The sequence below is a fragment of the Salmo salar genome, chromosome 13, assembly GCF_965601325.2.
Source record: "Salmo salar chromosome 13, fSalSal1, whole genome shotgun sequence".
Taxonomy (NCBI): domain Eukaryota; kingdom Metazoa; phylum Chordata; class Actinopteri; order Salmoniformes; family Salmonidae; genus Salmo; species Salmo salar.
Genome location: NC_138303.1, coordinates 74802109 through 74809331, shown reverse-complemented (window position 1 = coordinate 74809331; position 7223 = coordinate 74802109).

Genomic DNA, 7223 nt, shown 5'->3' with positions numbered 1-7223 from the left:
ATGTAGTCATTGAAGAAAACACTCCAGTCCAGCTGAGTCATTTTTGTAATTATATTTAACTACGCAAGCCAGTTAAGAACAAATTCTTATTTACAATGACGGCCTACCCCAGTCAAACCTGGACGACGCTGGGCCAATTGCACACCACCCTATGGGACTCCCAATCACGGCCGGTTGTGATACAGCCTGTAATCAAACCAGGGTCTGTAGTGACGACTAGCACTGAGATGCAGTGTCAAACCGCTGCGCCACTCGGGAGCACAACTGAGTAAACTCAGTTGTATGTATACCAATGAAAATGTCATTGATTTGACCCATGATGTACCATCCAATGACATCACAAACAGTCTTCTTCGATACAGCCCAGGACATCTGTAATGGCTTTGGGAAGTTGCAGGTGCAAATAAAGGCCAAACCTCCTCCCCCGACCTTCCCTGGAATTAATGCCATGGAAATGGGACCCGCCAATCTTTATGCTGACACATTTGTCATTCTGCCAGCTGGACACCTCAAATCACTGTGTGTGTGGTGCACGCACACGTATGCCATAGGTACATGTGTGTGCACACACAGATGGCTTTAGTGCATCCTGAGCAGACTGATCAGCTTAGTGTCGGCCAGGGCCATTGCATGTGAACCGAGTCAACGGTGACTGTCAGTCATAATTAGACGTATTTACGTCCTGTGGATCCATTCTCCTAAAGTGGGCCAGTGCAGGAACCAACTGATTAGGAAGAAACTGAACACCCAGGCAGAGCCATTATGGGGGACAAGCTATGATAATTGTAGAAGACCTCCACTATGGTGACAGTTTTACAGTGCAGTAAATATTTCAATAGTCATCCACTTATATTGGTCCAGTGATGAGAGTAAGGTTTAGTCATGTGTTTGTATAAACAGATGTTGATAATATGAAGAGGACTTACTGTATGTCCTTGGTGCATGTTACACAAAAGCAAGATGTTCTAGTCATAATTTGACAGCCTCAACCAAGACAATAATCTTCACTATATGGTATGGTTTAGCATTCAACAAGCCCAAACAGCAGTGGTGTCACTCATTACATGGAGGGCCTAGTGTCTGCGGGTTTGTGGCTTCTCCTTTCAAATAACACCTAGACAACCAGGTGAGGGGAGTTCTTTACTAATTAGTGACCTTAATTCATCAATCAAGTACAAGGGAGGAGTGAAAACCCGCAGACACTCAGCCCGCCATGGAATGTGCAGTGCAGGAAAGGACTTTTCCTGTATTTGTTCAGTGTATTACCACACAAAGCATTAGAAACACGGAAACTTCAGTCTGTATGAATATAGAGTATTCTCTCAAATATCAGCAGCTCTGTCCACTTATAACACATACTTTGTATTTACATTAAGGGTGTTTGTGGCACTAGCAACCTGTAGCCTACACCTCAGTCCAATCCCTATGGCGTGCAGCTAACAAACTGCTACAGCTATGCGCCACACACATAGATACATACATACACACATATATATATATATATATATATATGAACCAGTACTTTAATGTACTGTGTGATAGCTCACGTGGCAGCCTGATGGGCCTCTTAGTTATGGTTACAGTGTTTAACAACGGCCACCTTTCATGCTTCTCCCCTCCAACGCCAGGCCTTCTTTAAACTCCACCACTGAGAAGCCTGGCACGAGCCAGAAGAGTCACACACAAAAACTGTCTTTCACATACAGACACACAAAAATTCTCACAGCTGAATCAGTCAGTATAATCTGAAACCAATGTAGAGATTACATGTCTAATCCAGGGAGAAAACACTGTACTAAATCACTGATGGGTTTTGCTTTTCCATTTCAATGCCAGTAGGACAGAACAAACAAGGACTTGCACATTAGAACTCATACAAGGACTCACATATGCCTACATTTCATTCACACATGACCTGCTATTTTTAGATGAATGTTTAGATTTCAAATATTTAGATTACTACAAACAAATTCAAAGCCAGTTATTCACTGCACCAAATCACAATCATATTCAGTCTAAGTATCTGCTTTTCAAAAGCAGTATCTGCTTTGCAATATTCACTTCTGATATGGATTCTCTTGACACTTGTTAACAATACAATTAACTATCACCTAATCAAACTGCTAACTACTGAATCAAAATGTAGTGCCTACCTGCTTGTAATGAACGAGGGGAGACAGAGCGCTGGTTTCAAGTGCAGCAGGTGTTTATTGCAAAGGACCACAGGAGGCAGGTAGCTGGGTCCAGGGGCAGGCAGAAGGTCATACACATGGGTTCCAAAACGGCAACAGTACAGGCAGGGAAAAGGCTCGTAACATAGTCCGGGAGATCAGGCAATAGGTAGATAACAGGAAATACAATAGGCAAAAGTACAGGCAGAGAATCAGTGTCTTTAGTGAGGGAGGAAAAACTACCATACACAGGAGTAACTCACAGGAAACCCCAGCACACTGAAAGCCATGTGTCACAAAACAAACAATACCTCACAGTGATGGGGGGAGGGGGGGTGCAAAGAGCTCAACTAAATAGTGTGTGATAATGACATACAGGTGTGTGAACAGGTGATTAGAATTCAGGTGATTGGGATCTGGAGAGTGAGCTGCGTGCAGGGGATCTAGGTTGAGAGTGTGAGTTGGAAAGTTGGCTGGAAAGTGAGCTGCGTTCAGGGGACCTACATGTTTGAGGGTGTGAGTTGGAAGCAGACGTTACACCACTGGGCCAAACTGGTTGAATCAACATTGTTTCCACGTAATTTCAACCCAAAAATTCAATGTGATGACATTGAATCAAGGTGGAACACTGATTGGATTTGCAAAAAGTCCTCAACCTCATGGAATTTCGTATTTTTTTCATTTAACTTTTGACCTAAATCCAATGACGGGTGACATTTTTGATTGATTTCACTTTGAATTCAACCAAATGTAAATCAAAACTAGACGTGAAACTGACATCTGTGCCCAGTGTATAGTTAACATATATTGATAACTGCTGAACACTGACACATTTTATATTTTTACCTCATAAATGTATCAAATCATATATGAATGTGGCTGTAAATACTACATCATCATTCTCCATCAGCCAGTGTGCTTCAATAGGACAAAGTGGAAAGATTCACTCCATGTGCTACCATTTGGAATTATAGTGTAGTGTACAATGCACTGCTGAAATATCTGGGATGTTCAGTACATAACAATATATTCCACTAATTATATGAATGTCATTGATACACTGTAAGCTGATGAATTTCAAGCAGATATACCGGATTACTGTATCAGTTGACACGTCACATAAAAGTGATCTTGTACAATGTTGCATTGGGCAGAAATGGAATACAATACTGCGCTACATTTTTACAATAGCTAACTGCTTCACAATACAGAATTTCTGATGATTTGTCCTAGGTATGTATTGTATAAGAATAATTCAACTGTAAGACTGACATATTTCTCAACATGCTCACAACCTGCCAGTGGATACAAATGATAAAAAAAATGGTGCATGTCAAGTTATAGTCAAATACTGAATGTAAAGTTATATTTACTATCTACTGTTCATTCTATTCAGCACTTCAAAAAGAACAGTTTTGACATTTGTATCTTGAATCTTTTCGCTATTGGATTTAATGGTAGTTAAAATGACTAAATGGTGACTAAACAAAATATTGTCATGGTCTAAAACATTGAATTTGTATTAACAACTCAGGGGTGAAAGATGTGTGAAACCCCAATGAATGCACAATCAAAGGGTCTGAATCGGAACATAAGATAGGGGATATTACAAGTGTTATCAGTTTAGAGTTTGGTACTTAGTTTTTCAAATTCACCACATACTTGTGAAAATAGCACCAAAGCGACTGAAAAAAACGGAACAGATGTAGGATCTTAATTTGATCACTATTTTGTTGCTGAGAATTTTCTTATACTGCAGGAAATGTAGATTAGCTTCGGAATTTACATGAATTCACAGAAAACACTCACTAACACACGGTTATATCTTTAATATTAAGGAACTCGCCTGAGTTAGAATACCTCATGATAAGCTGTAGACCATACTATTTACCAAGAGATTTTTCATCTATATTTTTCGTAACTGTCTATTTCCCACCACAAACCGATGCTGGCACTAAGACAGCACTCGACAAACTGTATTGGGCCAGAAGCAAACAAGAAAATGCTCACCCAGAGGTGGCACTCATAGTGGTCGGTGACTTTAATGCAGGAAAACTGAAATCCATTCTACCTAATTTCTACCTACATGTCACCTGCGCAACTAGAGGGGAAAAAAATCTCAAGATCACCTTTACTCTACACACAGAGACGCATACAAAGCTCTCCCTCACCCTCCATTTGGCAAATCTGACCATAACTCTATCCTCCTGATTCCTGCTTACAAGCAAAAACTCAAAAAGGAAGTACCAGTGACGCGAACAATACGGAAGTGTTCTGATAAAGCTGATGCTAAGTTACAGGACCGTTTTGCTAGCACAGACTGGAATATGTTCCGGGATTCATCCGATGGCATTGAGGAGTTTACCACCTCAGTCACCGGCTTCATCAATAAGTGCATTGACGATGTTTCAAGCAGATCACCATAGTCCCTGTGCGCCAAGGTAACCTCTCTAAATGGCTATTGCCCCGTAGCACTCACATCTGTAGGCATTAAATGCTTTGAAAGGCTGGTCATGGCTCACATGAACACCATCATCCCAGGTCAAATAGCCCTTACCCAGCATGGAAGTGTGTTTTGGGTCATTGTCCTGTTGAAAAACAAATGATAGTCCCACTAAGCGCAAACCAGATGGGATGGTGTATCGCTTCAGAAAGCTGTGGTAGCCATGCTGGTTAAGTGTTCCTTGAATTCAAAATAAATCACTGACAGTGTCACCAGCAAAGCACCCCCACACCATCACACCTCCTCCTCTTTGCTTCACGTGGGAACCAAACATGCAGAGATCATCCGTTCACCTACTCTGCGTCTCACAAACACATGGCGGTTGGAACCAAAAATCCCATATTTGAACTCATCAGACCAAAGGACAGATTTCCACCGGTCTAATGTCCATTGCTCGTGTTTCTTGGCCCAAGCAAATCTCTTCTCCTGATTGGTGTTGTCACGACTTCCGCCGAAGTCGGCTCCTCTCCTTGTTCGGGCGACGTTCGGCAGTCGACGTCACCGGCTTTCTAGCCATCGCCGCTCCATTTTTCATGAATCCATTTGTTTTTTCTTGTTCCCTGCACACCTGGTTTTCATTCCCCAATCAATCTACATGTATTTATTCCTCTGTTCCCCATCATGTCTTTGTGAAAGATTGTTTGTGTTACGTGTTTATTGTTGACGCGCCAGACTGGTTTGTTTTTCCGTGGTATTTCACGAAGATGTTTATTGTTAAACATAATTCTTGGAATTGTTTTTGCGCGTTTTGCACTTTTGCCTCAATAAAGTGTGTGCCTGTTCACAAATCTCTGCCCTCCTGCACCTGACTTCGCTACCAGTAAGCACACACCTTTAGTAGTGGTTCCCTTTCAGCAATTTGACCATGAAGGCCTGATTCACGCAATCTCCTCTGAACAGTTGTTTATTTTTTATTTAACCTTTATTTAACTAGACAAGTCAGTTAAGAACAAATTCTTATTTACAATGACAGCCCACCTGTGTTGAGATGTGTCTGTTACTTGAACTCTGTGAAGCATTTATTTGGGCTGCAATCTGAGTTGTTAACTCTGATGAACCTTTCCTCTGCAGCAGAGGTAACTCGGTCTTCCTTTCCTGTGGCGGTCCTCATGAGAGCTAGTTTCATCATAGCGCTTGATGGTTTTTGTGACAGCACTTGAAGAAACTTTCAAAGTTCTTGAAATGTTCCAGATTGACTGACCTTCATGTCTTAAAGTAATGATGGACTGTCATTTCTCTTTGCTTATTTGAGCTGTTCTTGCCATAATATGGACTTGGTCTTTTACCAAATAGGGCTATCTTCTGTATACCAACCCTACCTTGTCACAACACAACTGATTGGATCAAATGCAATAAGAAGGAAAGAAATTCCACAAATTAACTGTTAACAAGGCACACCTGTTAATTGAAATGCATTCCAGGTAACTACCCCATGAAGCTGGTTGAGAGAATGCCAAGAGTGTGCAAAACTGTCATCAAGGCAAAGGGTGGCTACTTTGAAGAAAGTCAAATATAAAATATATTTTGATTTGTTCAACACTGTCAGGGTATGTGTGAAGGGCTGTAGGAAGTCAGGCGCAGGAGAGTAGATAGTTGGTAGCAAAACGAAGCCTTTTATTTGGTGACCCAAAAGCACACGGCACAAACTAACACAAAATACAAATAATGGTTTAACATAACATAACCCAACTTAACCAGCCTAACGTGCGCATACATGAACAGATTACCAATACCACACAAAGACATGGGGAAAACAGAGGGTTAAATACACAACACATAATGAGGGAAATGAGAACCAGGTGTGTGGAAAAACGAGACAAAACAAATGGAAAATGAAAAATGGATCGGTGAGGGCTAGAAGACCGGCGACTTCGACCGCTGAACACCGCCCGAACAAGGAAAGGCATCGACTTCGGGAGAAGTCGTGACAAACACTTTTTTGGTTACTACATGATTCCATATGTGTTATTTCATAGTTCTGATGTCTTCACTATTATTCTACAATGTAGAAAATAGTCAAAATAAAGAAAAACCCTGGAATGAGTAGGTGTGTCAAAACTTTTGACTGGTACTGTGTGTGTGTATATATACTGAGTTTAAATGTATTTGGCTAAGGTGTATGTAAACTTCCGGCTTCAACTGTATATAACTCAGTTTTTCACAATTCCTGACATTTAATCCTAGCAAGAATTCCCTGTCTTAGGTCAGTTAGGATCACCACTTTATGTTAAGAATGTGAAATGTCAGAATAATAGTAGAGAGAATGAGTTATTTCAGCTTTTATTTCTTTCATCACATTCCCAGTGGGTCAGAAGTTTACATACACTCAATTAGTATTTGGTAGCATTGCCTTCAAATTGTTTAACTTGGGTCAAACGTTTTGGGTAGCCTTCCACAAGCTTCCCACAATAAGTTGGGTGAATTTTGGCCCATTCCTCCTGACAGAGCTGGTGTAACTGAGTCAGGTTTGTAGGCCTCCTTGCTCGCATGTGTTTTTTCAGTTCTGCCCACAGATTTTCTATAGGACTGAGGTCAGGGCTTTGTGATGG